Source organism: Antechinus flavipes, chromosome 3 (genome assembly GCF_016432865.1).
Source record: "Antechinus flavipes isolate AdamAnt ecotype Samford, QLD, Australia chromosome 3, AdamAnt_v2, whole genome shotgun sequence".
NCBI classification, from domain to species: Eukaryota; Metazoa; Chordata; class Mammalia; order Dasyuromorphia; family Dasyuridae; genus Antechinus; species Antechinus flavipes.
The window spans coordinates 166493471-166511997 of NC_067400.1; the positions used below are offsets into that span (position 1 = coordinate 166493471).

The 18527-nt window shown below is 34.6% G+C and overlaps 1 long non-coding RNA gene across 1 annotated transcript in view; it reads left to right on the forward strand.

Annotated features, from left to right (window-relative positions):
- The window catches only part of LOC127553462 (uncharacterized), a 56104-nt gene extending 39339 nt beyond the window's left edge, over positions 1 to 16765 (forward strand). Inside the window, exons 2-3 of the long non-coding RNA XR_007951746.1 lie at positions 14322 to 14392; positions 16244 to 16765. This is a non-coding gene — a long non-coding RNA (uncharacterized LOC127553462). The remainder of the gene's footprint in view (positions 1 to 14321; positions 14393 to 16243) is intronic.
- Positions 16766 to 18527: the final 1762 nt, after the last annotated feature.

Genomic DNA, 18527 nt, shown 5'->3' on the forward strand with positions numbered 1-18527 from the left:
AAAAACTTAAAGATTGTCCTTTGTAAATTTCTTCATCATCTCTCCTTTCCAACTGTCTCTATATATCTTATTCTCCATGCCTCTGTTACTTCTTTCAAAGAAAAAAAAATGGTTCTCCTGTATGTTCAGTGTTCAGTGACACCTTACTTGTGTCATTGATCCCATTTTATACAATCCCATATCCTGCATGACCTCACTTCATCAATTTCTCCCACTCACGTCCATGTTCAGGTTATTCCTATCTATTAGTGCACTTTCCTTTCCTTACAAACACCTTTAGATTATTTTTAAATTAGTTTTATTTTTTAAGAAACTGCTCATATTTTTTTTGCTGTATGAACTACCCCATTGAAAAAGAGGAAAACAATCCTTTAAAAAACATCCATAATCAAACAAAACTCATTTTTGCCATGTTCAAAAAATATCAGTCCTATTCTACATCCTGATCTATAACTTTTCTGCCAGGAGAAAAATGGTATACTTCATCTAGTCCTTTGTAATCCTATATGGGTATTCAGTTGATCATAATTCTTACAGCTCTTAAAGCTATTCTTTACAATATGATAAAAATAGTTCTCCTGGTTCTCTTCATTTCATTCTTTATCAATTTATTAAAGCCTCATTTTTTTCTTTTTTTTTATATTATTAATGTGATAATATATTTTTCTTCTGATTTTATTAACTCTGTATCAGTTCATACAAGCCCTTTCTTGTCCTTTTAAAATTTTCTCTTTCCTCCTTTCTTATATAGAATTGCATCATATTCATATGCCACAATTTGTTCAGCCTTAGATTGCCAGCATATTTTTATTAAAGCTTTTTATTTTTCAAAATGTATGCATGGACAATTCTTCAACATTAGCCCTTGCAAAACCTTGTGTTCCAATTTTCTTCCCTTTCCCCCACGCCCTCCCCTAGATGGCAAATAGTCCAATATATGTTAAACATGTTGGAAATATATGTTAAATCTAATGTATGTGTATATTTGTGCAATTATTATGCTACACAAGAAAAATCAAATCTAACTAGTAAAAAAAAAAAATCAAAGTAAAATGCAAGCAAGCAACAACAAAGGAGTGAAAATGCTATGTTGTGAACTACATTCCATTCCTACAGTCCTCTCTCTGGGTGTAGATGGCTCTCTTCATCACTGAACAATTAGAACTGGTTTGAATCATCTCATTGTTGAAGAGAGCCATGTTCATCAGAATTAATCATCGTATAATCTTGTTGTTGCCATGTATAATGATTTCCAATTGCCAGTATTTTTTAAAATAAATTTTACTTGACCCTAGTTTATTCCCTCAAGATACTGCTCTTACCTCCTTTCTTTTCTTTCTGTACTCTCCTTTGATCATTTTCCCAACTTCCATAGGCTCAATCATTTCCTTTCCGATGACTCCCCACATCTATATTCCTTATCCTGGCCCTCTCTCAACTAACCAGTAACTCTATCTTTATCAACACTTGGTGAACATGTTCAGTGAATTGTAAAGGTGACCCATATAACTTATTTTAAATCAAACTTATTATCTTTATCTTTCAAATCACTTCACCCCACCCCTAATGTCTTTATTTGTATTAATGGTGTTATGATCTTTACAATCTTCAAGATTTGAAACTTTGTTGTTATCATTACCATTTCCTTCCATATCTTTACATATGCTTATTAATTAAATCCTGTAGATTCTACCTTCACAAATCCTCTCTTATCCCTTCATTTTTCATGTTTACTAATCCTATATTGTCTGGCATACTTTGTTCAGAAGTTAAAACTTTATATAGCTTGTTGGAAAAGAAAGTGATATAAAAAAGGGTGACAAAGCAGTATTGGGCTGTATATTACTATATGTGTGTGTTTGTGTGTATGTATGTGTAGACAGATCACTTTGAATTTGAGGGAGAAAAGCATGATGGAGGCCATTAGGTTGAGGAAAAAGAAAGAATAAAGAAACATTCAAATCTGTAAGTGGAATGTCAATATTAAAGTAGCTTTTATGACATTTTAATTTAGAAACTCATTATCTTTTTTCCTAGACAAATAATCAAGAAGGATTTATTCAGTGTCTACTGTGTACCAGGCTTTGTAATGGGCTTTGGGATACAAAACCAAAAATGAAACAACCATCACATTAAACTCACATTCTTTCTAGGAAGAATTATGTACACATATAAGAAAATATTAAATAGATTAAAAAGTAAATGAAAAGACAATCTCAGTACTGGGATGTGGAAAATGGCACTATCCTTCCATGCCTTCAGTCTCATGTCTTTCAAATACCATTTTATACATAACAGATCAATCTCCATAAAGCACAATTCTGATTATGACACTCATTTGTTCAAAAGTCTTCAGTGGCTTTCCATTGTCAAACAAATTAATTCTTTAATCTGACATTAGACTTACCCACTATTTCTTTTTCTTCTTTCTTTCTCTCTCTCTTTCTTTCTTTCATTATTTCTTTTTCTTCTTCCTCCCTCCCTTTCTTCTTCCTTCCTTCTCTTCTTCCTTCTTTCCTGCTTCTGCCCTCCCACGTTTTCTCCATTAAAAGAGAATTCTACTTTATTTCAGTATTATACATTCCTTCCCTTGGTCCCCTGCCTCCTCAAACTGGCACCTTTACAATAATTTTCCCTAACCCTACATCCTTAGAAAAGCCTATTCCACGCTCTGAACTACCTCTATCCCCAGTGGTCTAAGACTTCTAACAGTTGGTATCTTCTAGGCTAAGGTTCATCAATTTCTCTTTCTCTTCATATAAGTTCACAGAAACCATGGCAAATTCAATTAGAATCTCCTTTTTAGGTTTGGGGTCATTCTCTGCATTCTATAAGGTTGTGATGAGTCAAAACTACTACCAACTCTTCCAACGATGATATATTTCTTTTCCAGAAAAATATAGGATGAAAAAGTGATTTTTTTAAATCCTGAAACTTGTCGTAGGACACAAAGTTGACTATGCTGAGAATACTTTGGCCAGTGAGCCACAAATTGAGCCAGAACTCATCTTCAAAGAGATTTCCCCAGTAGGACTTGCTCCTTGTGCCCCTGCCTGTTGAACCTCACTCTGGAAAACAAATTGGTCCATGGAAAATTGGGCCATTGTGGCAATTCTTTTTTGCAGAGTTTCATGAAACTCTGCATGTGCTTTTGGAGTCATGTCATAAGCAGCTCTAGGTGGATGTTTCCCTTGTTAGTATGTAGCCATACTACTTAGTCCAAATTATCACCATCAATGGCACCAGCTTCATGAGCTATTTTAGATATTATGACTGTGAATATGATGGAGGCACTGGCATTCCCTGTGGAATAATGAGCCACATTCAGCTTGTTTAACTTTTCTTTTCAAGGGCCCTCAACATTTCAGCCTGAATTTCATCCCATTTAAAGAGTTTCTTCAGGGTCTCACTGGCCCAGCATTGGTGTTTTTCACATAATAAATTACATCCTGCCAGGCTTTTTCTACCTGTAGGTCTAGGACTCTTAGATTGTTCCTTACCTGTCAGGCTTTTTCTTCCTCTAGGTATAGGACTCTTAGATTGTTCTTAAGTGATAAAAACTGATCACATTAAATTTCTCTAGGTTCATGGGATCCTAGAGAGTCAAGATGTCCTGGCATGAAAGGGCTCATCTGTCAGCAAGTCTTTATGGTTCTTGTTTTTGATAGCTGCTTCACTGCCTTAAAAGTATACATGTTGCCAGTTGACTTGATTACCACAATGTAGGAATTATTGGTGAGCCAATGAACAGCACTGGACAATGGTATTTACCTTTATTATTTTTTGTAAAGTTCAATTTGGTCAGAGACAGTGTTCAGTTTCTTTCTGGTTCTAGGATTGGTCCCACATTTCTTTATCCAAGACACAATACTCAGTAAGTCAAAGACTACTCCCTGGGGGTGCAGCCAGGCACCCAAAAAATGCAGCAACAGGCTGTAGCAATTAAAAGGTAAGTGACAAAAATTTGATTGTGGGATATCAGGCTTCTTACCACTCTATAAATGTGTGCCTTCAGCACATGTTATGGACATCTTATCCTCCTAGTACTGCTACTTCCCTGCAGTGGCATGGAGATCCGGGTCAGGGTCTGCCCTAAATCCAGGATCTCTCTGCCCCAGGGGTTTGAGCCACACGATTACTGCTGCTGGCTTTGGAACTTTATCCTTTCTTGGTACACATCCCAGGTCCTCCTAAACTGGAAATAAGAAAGACACTCCTCATGTGCAAGTCTGCATTGTATCTGGACCTTGGAACTAAGTGCTAGGTGACAAAGCTGTCTGTTTGCATCAATGCCAATCCTAATATCCTGATATAGGCTGGGACCTTTTCTTTCCCTGGTATGCAATCTCTTCTAGGGTACTGGAGTTTGCTTCACTCAAAAGGGTGCTCTTGGTCAGACCCTTTCCCATAAGTCACAGACATTTCTATGTCCTCTGTTTGAACTTTTGTAGAGAAGAATTCACTGTGCAGCTTTCTTGCACTCGGTTCACACAATTCCATGTTCTAATCCAATTCTTTTATTTTTTACTGTAGTATTGAAAATATTATGAATCTCATGTCATAGGTAAATAAACTGATGAATGAAAATCTCCTGTCTCTAAGTCATGAATTTTTGCCACTACATCATGTCATACTTATATTTCATTGTTGATTGAGAGGCATACTATAAAGAAAATGAGACTTGAAGTCAAAAATGTCTAGTCTTGTCGTGGTAGGCAAGTCATTTAACTTCAGAACTTGTTCCTTATTTGTCAAACAGAAATGAAATGCCTATTTCATAGAAGTGTGAAGCTCTGGTAAGACAATGGATATAAACATTCTGTAGACTTTAAAAAAGATCTACACATCATTTGTCTCTGATTTAGGGGATACCACTAACTTCTCAAGAACTGAATAAGGTTTGAAGATCAGGCAAATAGAAACAATGAATTGCATGGTAGTATAGTAATCAGAGGAATTAAACAGAGAATACCATGTCATTAGAGAATATATACCTGGAGAAAAAGAAGGGAAAGTCACATAGATGCAAAAGAGAGGATTATTCAAAGGATACTCTACACACTCTTTTCATAATAAAAGCCACATAAGTATCAATGATAGTGACAGCCACACAATGTCAAAAGTTCTAGGGAAGCGTACAGCACAAAGAACAGAGACCAGCAGAGTAACTGAAACTACAAATGCAGCAGAGTAGTGTCCGATAAAATATAAAATCAACAGCAAGTGTAAAATGTCCAATAATATCATTAGAAGCCATGAGTAGTCCTGTGGTATCAATTACACATCCCAACCATGGAATCATATATTACCAATATAATACTGCCTGGTCATATATATTTCTTGGCTTCATATGTGTTTCTCTATGTTATTCAATCCACAGTAATTTCTGAAAGCCTTCTTTACTTTTTGGCAGTATGATGAAGTCTGTAGACCTGTTTAGAGAATATTTTTAAAAGCTATAGTTCAATAAATTAGTGAGAATAAAAATGCATGTCCCCTCCCCAAATTAAGACTCCTTCTGGTAAGTGCTTAAATTTTAATCATGTTGAATACTGGGGATATATAGAAAGGCAAAAATAATCCCTGTTCTCAAGGAACCTAGATTCCCAAGAAGGAGACAATATGTAAATAATTAGATTTACAAATAATTGTAGATATGAGGGTAAACCAGTGAAAAGATTCAGAGACAAAATGGCAAAAGTGATGAACAGCCCAACTTTGTAAAGTTCATTACAGGCAATTAATAAGAAGACTGCAAGAATAGTTAAGAGATCAGGTTATGAAGAGTTTTTGTTGCCAAATGGAGAACTTTATATTTGATTCTGTAGTTATCAAGGAGTCCCTAAAGTTTCCCAAAGTACTAATTTTCTACACTTGGAAGAGAATCCCCTAAATGTTTTATTGCAATTTTGTTACTATTTCATTAAAAGCTTTTACTTTAAAAGCAGCATGTCCTTCATTTGACTATTAAAAAGTATGTTGGTAAAGGTCCATGTTATTAATGGATGTGGACCCATGATGTGCTTTTGCCAAATACAGCTATTTACTACTAGACTTTCCCTGAAATTTGGGGGTGGGACATTTTAACAATTGTAAAAATCTTTCAGATAATTTTATTGTGCATAATTTCTCATTTTCAGCTAGGAGAAACAAACTTGAAACAATACCCAAAGACAGAAAGAAAAGCCTCTAAGAAGAAAACTAGGAACAATTTTTGCAGCAGATTATTCCAAACTCCTCCCCTTAAAGAACATCTCCCTTATTCTCTTATTATTGCTGGCCTACACTGAATATCTGAGAAAATTTCAAAGGTTCCTTCTGTCTTTCAAAGTTGAGTATCAGCAAATCCTCTTTCTTCTAATTCATCTAAGATAAACCACAGTCAAATTGTTCTTGTAAGATATTAAGGAGGAGAAAAAAGGCAAAATAAAAAAGGGATATGCAGATAGCTACAAAGAGAAATCAATATTTTTTTAGTTTCACTCTACCCAGTCCAATCTGGAGGATGCTGCCCTTACCTCTTTCCCTCTCAGTACCACTAAGTTCCTGCTTCCAACTCTTCTACTTTCTGTATATCATCTTTCCTCAGAGATGTCCTCCACAAAGTGTTTCTCAAACCTGAATTGACTTATATAATGTTCTCAGTTCGGTTTTCTAGAAGTCTTGGAAGCAGCCTTCATTTCAGTAGAGTAATCACCACAAGAATAGCCAGATGTTAAAGTCTAAATCTTTTATTGTCTCCTTCAAAGTCTTGTCTCCTTGCCTAGGGCCCAGCTAGCTTTCTTAGAGGCCTTCCAGAGTCCTGGTTTCAGGGGAGAAGTGCAGGAGACCAGGCCACCAGCAAGAAGCTGATGAAGATGGAATTGAATCTCTCCTCAGCAGAGAGCTTGAGCTCTCAGCTTACATGCTCTACACTGAGTATAAACCAGTCATTATATCTCTAGGAAACCATTTTTTGTTGTAAGATTAAATCAATCATACTGAATTTAGAGAACTATTAATCACCAGGCTAAACTAGATAACCATTGTCTCATCAATTCCATTGAATTGGCACCTTGTAAGACTCCTTGTTTCAAGTTCAGAGTTCTGCCCCATAACAGACTTACTTTCTCCAGTTCTTAGTAATTCAAAACTCCCAGGGATATAGTTAACATTTTTTTTTCTCAGCCAATTGAATTGACCCTCTTCAGTTTAATCAGTTGCCCATACTTTATTTAAAAAAAAAAAAAAGGTTTATAGGAAAACTTCTTAATATCTGGGCTGTGACAATTCTCTTTCCCCAATCTAATAAATCCACAAAGATATGGCAAAATATGAATTCCTCTCTGAGTTTTGAAGGTACAAGATTGGGCAATAAATTAAGGACTTTAAAAGACAAAATGCTGGGATTTGTTAGTATAAGTACAAAATGGAGAGGTAAGCCAGAGGAAGTGTTACAATAAAATAGAAATGATGTACAAAAGTATATGATTGTTCAGTTACAAAAAAAACAGTATTCATTAATAATGAATTAATATTTAATCCTATCTGATCTGGGAGATGCTACCTTCAAATCCTTATCAGTGCTGGGAGGGTCCTTCTTTTCACTTTCCCACCTTTGTTTTTGTAGAAATAGACCTCTTCAAATGTGTAGGCAGAAATTTTTGTCACAATTATGCAGGAAAGAAGGCAAGCTGGAACCAGAGTCTGAGAGGACATATATCCTTTGAAAATATAGCTAACATACTTGAAAGAATGATTTTGAGCAAATAAGCCATTTTGACCATTATAAATATCTAAATTAACTATAAAGGACATCTGAAGAAAGATGCTATCTGCATCCAGAGAAAGAATTAATAAATAGAAATATGTATAAAATAACTACACACACACATATACACAACCTATTTGTGTCTAATGGTAGCCATCTGTAGGATGAGGAGGTGGGGCAAAGGAAGATTAAAAAGGGGAGAAATTTACATGATAACTTTATTATATATTTAAAGGAATTATCAAGTTACACATGATGTATTTGCAGCTTCACGTGCAATCTTTTTTTTGGGGGGGTGGGGAGGAGAGAGGTTATGAGATGTTATAGAAATGCTTGTTTTATTCCATAAATTTAAAATAAATAAAAAGGAAAAAAAACAAAAGAGAAAAATATAGCTAACAATTAAAGGCAGTAAATGATAAGTAGACAATGAATGATGCAGAAAGGAAATGCAATGGGAGCTGGGGAATGACCTAGGAGAGAGTGAAACTTTGGGCTGAAGTGGTGAGGAAAGACCTTGAGGAGGAGGTAGAATTTGAGAAGGAGGTGGAAAAGAAGGATCTCAATCAAAATAGCTGGGAAAGCATTCAAGGTCAGGAAGGAATGGTATTCCACAACCAGTCTTCAGTAAATGCTAAGGTTATTATGCAGGCAGCAATGACCCCAAACCTCCTTATTGTTGTTGCAAAATAATTACAAAGAAGATTGTGGCTATGTAGAATACTCTATTCATATAAAACTATTTTTGTTCTATAATTTAAAAATATTAACAGCTGAGAAATAACTCATGGATCCACCCCGAAGCCCCATACCATCTTTTTACTCCATAGCAACTGTGTCAGGGAAGACATTAAATTATGAAGTTTTCTTGTTTGTAAGCCTCAATTTCTGATGGAGAAAAAATAGAAAATAACATGCAAACCACTAGAGCAGAACTTCTTAAATTTTTTCTACTCACTACCGCTTTTCACCCAAGAAATTTTTATACAAGTCTAAGTATGTAAGTATATAAAATAGATATACAATTCAAACATTAATTAATAAATGATGATTTTGCAACCATCACATTTAGTTGCATGGCTCTAGATAGAGTTATAATCTATACTGTAAGAAGCTAGGCACTAGAGGAATTATGAAATTCAAATATAATAAACTACTAGATATTTGAGATCTACTTGGTAAGATGATAGCTGTTTGGACCTGTTGTGTGACATCATCACATCATCAAATGAAATTGTTCTCCATGTATGATTTTCAATCATTTTAGGGTCATTGCTTTACTCTTCAATGCTAAGAAAATTCTCTTACTCCTTACATCAATAAAAGTGAAGATGTCCAAAATACCATTATGTACCAATTTGAAACAGATTAGACCCATCTGAATTGCTATGCAACCACACTTGACAAACTCACCTTTTGCCATTGTTTATGGTCTCTGACAATAGATGTCAGAAGTGGAAATGGAAGATTTATAATTGTGTCTTGTTATAAAGGAAATAGAAACCTAGATTTAGGATCAAGAAGATGAATTCAAATTTAATCTTAGACACTTATTATCTATGCTATCTTCCTACCAATCCAGAAGAGATAATGTGAGTTATTCCATCCATGTAAATTATTTCTAACTTAGTCAAATAGGAAATTAATAGCAAATCTACAAAAGAAAACACAATATTTTTATTTCTCATTCTAAGCCCAATTACTTGTCAACCTTTTGTTTTCCACACTGCTTTTAGTTTTCTTTGTTGTTTTTCTCCCTTTGATTTGTCTCAGGTTTTCTTCATTCAATAGCTGTAATGGTTAGGTTACATATAACACTAAATGTATAATTAGATGCACATATGCTTAATAACTAATTACTTTACTCATCTCTATTTTCTAGGGCTATATATATATATACATGTATATATACACATACACACACACACACACACACACACACACACACACACACACACACACATATATATATATATATATATATATATATATATATATATATATATATATATAGCTAGCACCAAGTAGGGGGTGGAGGAAGTATTTTCAAGCTTCATTGTGACTTGAAAAGCCCTTGGGCTACATGGAGATTAGAGTATTAAATTAATTTTGTTCCATCAAACTAGGTATAATTTAAAATTAAGACAAATATCCCCACCAAAAATAGTCCATATGTACATCTGAATAACAAAAACAAAATTATTCAACAGACTATATTTCCTTCTTTCTGAAATGTTTTTAATTAGAGTTCCCTTTGGATTATGTAGGCTATTTCAGCAAAGCTGGGGAATGTTTCCCATAGTTCCAAGCTGTCATATCAGAGGAGGAAAAACAAACAGAAAGAATTCAGTGTAATTGTCTATATGTTCTGGTCTGAGCTCAGTAGTCATTCACGAAATTCCTTGAGTTCCTTAAGCCTAGCAGACATCAACCTAGCAGGGCATGCTTTATTTCATTTCATATAATATAAACAATGTGACATCTGCTTTGTGTGCACCCAATAGGACTGTTAACATTACTCTTGTTATCTTTATTTGTCATGATTAACAGTGAAGAATGAGAACTCAAGGGTTCATTGATCCTAAAACTCTATAAAAAATTTAAAAGGACCACTTTTCACTAATTTTAGCTACAATTTGTTTGGTAATGGATATGTCTTTTTGTGAACTCCTCTTTGGAATGATTAGACATACAGAGAAGTTCGCTGTAGAAGTAGATTATTCAACAGACTCTCACTTAATTTTTCTGGGCCTTACACTATCTGAATATAAAGTGGTATTTTAGAAGCTCTTATTTAAATTTCTATGTTCACTTGGGAAATTCCACTGTTATGCAAAAATAAGAATAAGTTTATGAGTTTCTTTTGGTTTTGTTCTGTTGACAAAACAAACCTGAGAGCACAGGAGAATGGTTGAAAGCATCATTGCAAAGGTAATGGTGTGTGTCTTAGAGAAAGTGCAATGGAAATAAGTATAAGATAAAGTAAAGCCTGAAGGATGACTCCCTTCTCACTTGTGAGGAAGGCTATTCTCACCAGATGGACCACATCATTCAATACACTAGGAAAGAAAAAGGAATAGGTCTAAGTGGTAAAGTCATTCATTGTCTGCTGAAACAGGAGTCAGAATACTTAATTCGTTAAAAAAAAAAATAGATAATTCTGAAGGATGACTGAAATAGTGAGATGGTTTCCACAAATATCCAGGGGAAAAAAAGAAAAAAAAGGTTTTAAGATACCATGAGTGTTGCAGGAAATCAAAAGAAAGGAAAGATCACTGAAAATTTGGATTATTCTGGGAATGGGCATAGTAGAAAACATAAGAAAGTGAGACTAATGGGCATGGCTGTGCATACTGCAATATATTCCAGGTGTAGAATATTTTCTGTACATGTCCTTTAAGATTTCTCAGGTTTTGTTATTTTTTTAATGAATAAAACAGATATTTAATAAAACAGAAACATTTATATAACCTGTTGACAACATTGTTGTGCTGAAGATGTTATGGAAATGAAAAACTGGAAAATCAGTTTGAGGTATGTGTGTGCATATATTTATGGAAGAGAATCAGAAAGAAATAGAGGAAGAGGCAGGGAGAAAAGAGGGAAAAGGAAAGAAAAGAGGACAGGAAGAAAGAGGTGGGAGAGAGGCAGAAGGAGGAAGGAAAACATTTTGAGCAAAATCTTAAATAAAAAATGTACGTATATGATAGAGCCCTGGGTAGGAAATAAGCTTAGAAGATAGAGAAGACCATAAGGCAGGGGTCCTCAAACTTTTTAAATAGGGGGCCAGTTCACTGTCCCTCAGACTGTTGGAAAGTCAGACTATAGTAAAAACAAAAACTTTGTTTTGTGGGCCTTTAAATAAAGAAACTCCATAGCCCTGGGTGAGGGAGATAAACGTCCTCAGCTGCTGCATCTGGCCCGGGGACTGTAGTTTGAGGACCCCTAAGGAGTTTATTCTGATTAGAGCAAAAAGTATCTTTCAGAGAAATCAAGGGAAGTAGTTTATTGGGTAAAAATGATGGAACAGTTTGGACTTACTTAATCTAAAAATGAATTGGAAGCTATTGTAGGATCTTGAGCAAGGTAGTGATAAAATAAAAATATTGCTTGAGGAGGATTAAGATGAAGGAAGTGTATATGATTTATTAGAAAAAATAGTGAAGTTGGGATAACTAGAAGCAAATGAATGAATTAGCTAACTGTTGCAATAAATTCGTTATGAAATTATTAAACAATGTGTACAATGCTTTCCTAGTTCTGTTTACTTAACACTGCATCAGTTCATGTTTAAGTCTTCCCAAGTTATTTTTTTTTTTCCTGAACTCTGCTTGTCATTTCTTATAAGACAATAGAATTCCACTACATTCATTTTCCACATGTTCAACCATTCTCTAAATGATAAGCATCACCTCAGTTTCCGGTTCTTGGCCACCACAAAAAGAGCTACTATAAATATTTCTGTACATATAGGTCCTTTCCTCTTTTTAAGCATCTTTTTGTGAAACTAGAGTTAGTATCCTGGATCAAACAATATGCATAGTGTTAATTGCCCTTTAGGCATCTTTAAATTGCTCTGCTGAATGGATTAATTCACAACTCCACCAAAAATGCATTACTGTCCCAATTTTCTCACAATTTCAACATTTATCATTTTTTCTTTTCTGTTATGTTAACCAATCTGATATGTGTTAGATGGCACTTTGGAGTTGTTTTAATTTACAAGTAATGCCCATTTCTCAGTGTATAGGTCAGTCTGTCAGCAGGATGATAAAATATTTTTTCTTATAATTAAAGATCCACTATTAAAATTCATTTAATTTTTTTTTTAACTAGGCTGTAATGGGGGAAATGGAATTCAGAAGACTGGTGAATAATCAAAATTTATTATTTACTATCTGTTTAAAGAATTTTCCCCCTGCAAGGAAATTTATAAACACATAAAATTATTTCACCTTGATCTACAAATTCCAGTGGCTAATTTTCAGGTTACGGACGTATTATATATTCTTCCCTCTTTTAATCAATTCTCATGAGAGTGAGATTCAAGCATTACCTGCTACTTCTATCCCTTTCCTTCATTTTCCCCTTTGCTATAAAAGCTTCTCCTTGAACACAGCTTTTCTGTGAAAAAAAGTTTTCCCATTCTACTTCTCCTGTAGATCTTTTCCCAGTGCATCCCTCTTTTTCATCCCTTCATTTTTTGAGATAGAACATCCTAACATAATTGACTCACATTCATATGCTCTATTTATTTAGACTCCTTCTAATTGCCCTAATAATGATAAGACCCTTAGGAGTTACATGTAAATGAAAACAATTTAATTTTATTGAGTATCTTATGATTACTCTCTCATATTTACCTTTTATGTTTTTCTTGAATCTTCTATGTGAATGTCAAATTTTCTTCAGCTCTGTTTTTTTTTTTTTTTTAAATCAGGAATGCTTGAAAATGCTGTATTTCATTAACTATTTTTTTCACCTGAAGGATTATATTCAGTTTTATTTTTGGTTGTAATCTGATTCTTTGTCTCTGGAATATTATATTCTAAACCCTCCCCTCTTTTAATGTGGAAGCTGCTAAATCTTATCTGATCCTAACTACGGTACTCCAATATTTGAATTGTTTCTTTCTCGATTCTTGCAATATTTTCTCTTTGACCTGTGAGCTCCGGAATTTGGCTGTAATATTCCTGGGAGTTTTCATTTTACCATCTCTTTCTGGAGATGATCAATGTAGTCTTTCAACTTCTACTTACTCTTGAGATTTGAGATATTGGTTAAGTTTTCCTTAATAATTTCTTGAAATATGAAGTTTAAACTTTTTTTAATCATTTTTTTCAGGTAGTCCAATAATTTTTTTAAATTATTGGTAATGTTAGGAGAGTTCAGCTGGATTGCCCTTTATGCTCTACCATCTTGACTATATCCCAATAGATACCCCATTTTATAAATTATAATATATAGATAGATGTTATAGATTACATAGATTAACCCCATTTTATAGATCAGCAAAAGGTGGTTTACAGAGATTAAATTTGTTGCCCAAGGTCACATGGCAACTGTTTGAGGTTATATGTGAACTCAAGTTTTTCAAATGCAGGTCTAGTACCTTACCTTCAACATTACCTAAGAGCTAGAAAGCTCTTCATATAGATATTAATAGAAAAATGGAGAATGTATAGTATCAAATAATTAGAAGAAGATTTTCAGAAAGATTAAAGAATAATAAGCTTGATCATGAGAAATGAATTTGGACTATTTCAAAATCATGTTGCCTATTTTTTAGCCATCCCCTTTATTCCCCTCTCAAAGGATCTTGAACTTTGATTCTCAGATCTGGGACTCAGACAAGTGAACTTTGGTCTTCTTTTGACTGACCCAGAATTCTACACCATTTCATGGGTATTTCCAAATCCGCTTCACTCTGGAAATTATAGAATACATACCCCTCTTTTCCTATCTCCCTAACTTTATATATTATTTTCCCTATTAGGATGTAAGTTCCTTAAGCACAGAAACTGTCTTGTTTGCTTGTATTTATATCTCTGTTTTTTTTTTTTTTTTTTAGCACAATGCCTTTATTGTGTTAAATCACTTAATAAATGCTTATTTGATCATTCATTTGGAGATCATCCAGAGGTATGTTGGTAAATGTTTCACAATTGGACTATGGGGAATTGGGGAGGAATAAAGCTTAATCATCATTTTTGACATTTTTCCATCATTTTCCTAAATCTAGAAAATTAACAGAATAATAAACCAAGCCCTGATTTGTAACCTTTGCTAATTTCTGAAATATAAATGCTCACACTACAAGTGTCCCAATTGGTTCTTTCCAGTATTATTTGGGTCCAGCACACTCCTAATTTAGTCCAGCTTATTCATTAGACAGATGAGAAAACTGAGACCCAGGGAAAATATAGTTAAGCAACATTGCCAAGTATCGTAATGAGAAAATGAGAAGACTGAGAAAAGATCACTGAGATTATCAAGTAAAACATTTCTGACCCTATAGAAATCAATTTTTCTTTATTTTATGATCTAAAATTCTATAGAGGAAGTTGAGCCAAATTGTCAAGAATAAAATTATTGTGGCATAAAAAAGGTCTTTTTAGCTAATGGAAGCATAAGGAAGTTCAGAGAAGGGATGTCTATGAGTTGGAGACAATAGACAATAAAATAAAAGAACTATTGAACTTTTATGTTAGTTTTGTTTTCTTTGACTAGAGAATGATCTTAGGATTGTGAAGGATAGAACAAAAATGCTGAATATTAGGTTCAAAATGAAGATAAATGAGATGGTAAGAGCATCTTTTTGTCAATTCAACTTGGATAAAATACATTAGAAAGTGTTGACAGAGCTGGTGGCTATGATTCTAACTTGTTTTAGATGATCATTGGAAATCTTAGAGAACAAAAAAGGGGCTATAGGAATAAGGAAGGACAAATAATATGATTTTCAAAAGAGGGGAAAAAAAGAATATTGATCCTTCAAACTACAGATCTGTGAACTTGTCTATCATTTCTGAAGAAATTCTTAAACATATTAAAGAATTTATAAGCATTTATGAAAAGGAAACTGTGGTTATTAAAACTTAACATGATGAGTTTTGTCAGATTAATCCTTTTTTTTTTTTTTTTTTGGCAAGATTACCTGGAAACAAATTTTAAAAATTTTGAGAAAACTCATGATCTACTCAGTTCTGGGGAAAACCAAATTGTGGATATTTGAGAGAAGGTGACACTTCCCAGAATATAGAACACCCAGGGAACCAAAAAACTAGGGTAAAAACAAGATTTTGCATTATACTTATCTAAAGCTGGTTATTTGGTTGAGCTTCAACTCAGTTTTTCTTTCTGTAAAGATGTTGTTTTGTCCTTCATTCTCAAAGGGGACCATGACATCAGGAAGATGATGGTATGACATGCAAATGAATTGGATTTAAGTGAAGTAGGGCTGTGCAAGGTCTCCTGCTTCACTGAACCCTTTAGAACCATCTGAATTCAGTGGCAAGAAACAGATCAACATGAACTATAATTTTATAGGTGTGGAAATTCTTTATTTACTCCATACATACACACCCACTCCCACCATGATTCATTAGAGTTCTCTTGAGTAACTCTCTGATGTCCATAGAAGTTAAAAGGCTTGTACAGAGTCACAATGCAAAAAAGCTTAAAGGATAGATTTCTTTTTTATAGCAGCTTTTTATTTTTCAAAATACATGCAAAGATAGTTTTCAACATTCACCCTTGAAAAACCTTGTATTCCCCTCTCCTTCCCTTCCCCCTTCGCTGGACAACAAATAATCCAATATAGGTTAAACATGTGCAATTCTTCTAAACATATTTCTACATTTATCATGCTGCACAAGAAAAGATCAAAGGGGGGGAAATGAGAAAGAAAAAACAAGCAAAGAACAGCAAAAAAAGGGGAAATACTATATTGTGATCCACATTTAATCCTCATAATTCTCTCTCTGGATACAGATGGCTCTCTCTGGATACAGACGGCTCTCTCTATCACAAGTCTATTGGAATTGGCCTGAATAACCTCATTGCTGAAAAGATCTAAGTCCATCACAGTTGACCATCACATGATCTTGCTATTGCTATATACAATATCCTCTTGGCTCTTCTCACTTCACTCAGTTCATCAAAGTCTCTCCAGGCCTTTGTGAAATCATCTTGCTGATCGTTTCTTATAAAAACAATAATATTCCATTACATTCATATGCATAACTTATTCAGCCATTCCCCAACTGATGGGCATTCACTCAGTTTCCAGTTAAAGAATAGATTTGAACCCAGTTTTTCCCTAACCACATATCCAGAAATGCATCCATGATTTCACATTGTGTATAGTCTTCTACTTGTCTTTTAATAACTTAAAATAAATGAACAAATGAATGAATAAATATACAAACAAAAAAATAAATGAGTAAAGTATTTGTCCTTTGTTTTCATGAAGGGCCAATGATACTACAGAATGATGTCTCGAGACAGACTTGCTCAAGGACATCAGTCTCAATCTCTTCCAGAGTCATGTAATTCCAATGGCAAGATAAAAGTCAAGAGGACTGGCTGTGGTCCAGGATGAAGTGGATGACCTAGTGGTATCTTTGTGACCAAACTCTAAGTGCTCCACAACTCCTACTTCAGTTACCTTCAATAATTCAACAACAAATTTTTCTCATTCATTCATTCAACCAAAGGAAATCTTCACATGGTTGGGGTAAATATGCTTCTAGCTCACCAAACCCTCAACCTGATTGTTAAGATGTTTTCACAGGGTATGGCACTGCACAAAATACGGTTTCTTTTTTTTTTTAATTTTATTTTATTTAATGATAACTTTATATTGACAGAATCCATGCCAGGGTAATTTTTTACAACATTATCCCTTGCACTCGCTTCTGTTTCGATTTTTCCCCTCCCTCCCTCCACCCCCTCCCCTAGATGGCAAGCAGTCCTATATATGTTAGATATGTTGCAGTATATCCCAGATACAATATATGTTTGCAGAACCGAACAGTTCTCTTGTTGCACAGGGAGAATTGGATTCAGAAGGTAAAAATAACCCGGGAAGAAAATCAAAAATGCAAATAGTTCATATTCATTTCCCAGTGTTCTTTCTTTGGGTGTAGCTGCTTCTGTCCATCATTTATCCATTGATACTCAGGTCTCTTTGTCAAAGAAATCCACTTCCATCAGAATACATCCTCATACAATATCGTTGTTGAAGTGTATAATGATCTCCTGGTTCTGCTCAGATCTCCTGGTTCTGCTCATTTCACTTAGCTTCAGTTCATGTAAGTCTCTCCAAGCCTCTCTGTATTCATCCTGCTGGTCATTCCTTACAGAACAGTAATATTCCATAACATTCATATACCACAATTTACCCAGCCATCCTCCAATTGATGGGCATCCTTTCATTTTCCAGTTTCTAGCCACTACAAACAGGGCTGCCAGAAACATTTTGGCACATACAGGTGCCTTTCCCTTCTTTAGTATCTCTTTGGGGTATAAGCCCAGTAGTAGCACTGCTGGATCAAAGGATATGCACAGTTTGATAACTTTTGGGGCATAATTCCAGATTGCTCTCCAGAATGGTTGGATTCGTTCACAACTCCACCAACAATGCATCAGTGTCCCAGTTTTCCCGCATCCCCTCCAACATTCATCATTACATAATACAGTTTCTTGGAGTCACCAGAAAGAATAGGGTAAAAGAGGAATTAGCAGCCTTAAAAAAGGCTTGCCAAGATCTTGTACCAGAGATTTTAGCCCTCCCTAAACACCCTAAATAATAAATAGACATATAAATAAATCCTTGAAATTTAAAGGAGAGCACAATTGTTATTGTTTAGTTGTGTTGCTTAGTCTTCATGACTACATTTGGGTTTTTCTTGCTTGTTTTTCTGGAGTGCTTTGCTATTTTCGTCTCCAGTTCCTTTTACAGATAAGGAAACCAAGGCAAAGAGGATTAAGTGACTTGGGTAGGATGACACAGCTGGTAAATGTCTAAGGCTGGATTTGAGTTCAATTACTCTTGAATCCAAGCATGGCTCTCTAACTGCTGCACCACGCAGAGAATAGAGAGATCCCGAATTCCCCAGAGCAAAGCTCTATAAATACAAAGATTTGTTGTGATGTGTTCAGCAAGTCTGCAGGAAAAGCAGCTGGCAGAGTACTGACTTGCAGCCCTGTTTTGTTTTGACCTATCCAAAAGTATAGCTATCAGCAAAATGAGCATTATTATTCAGGATAGGCC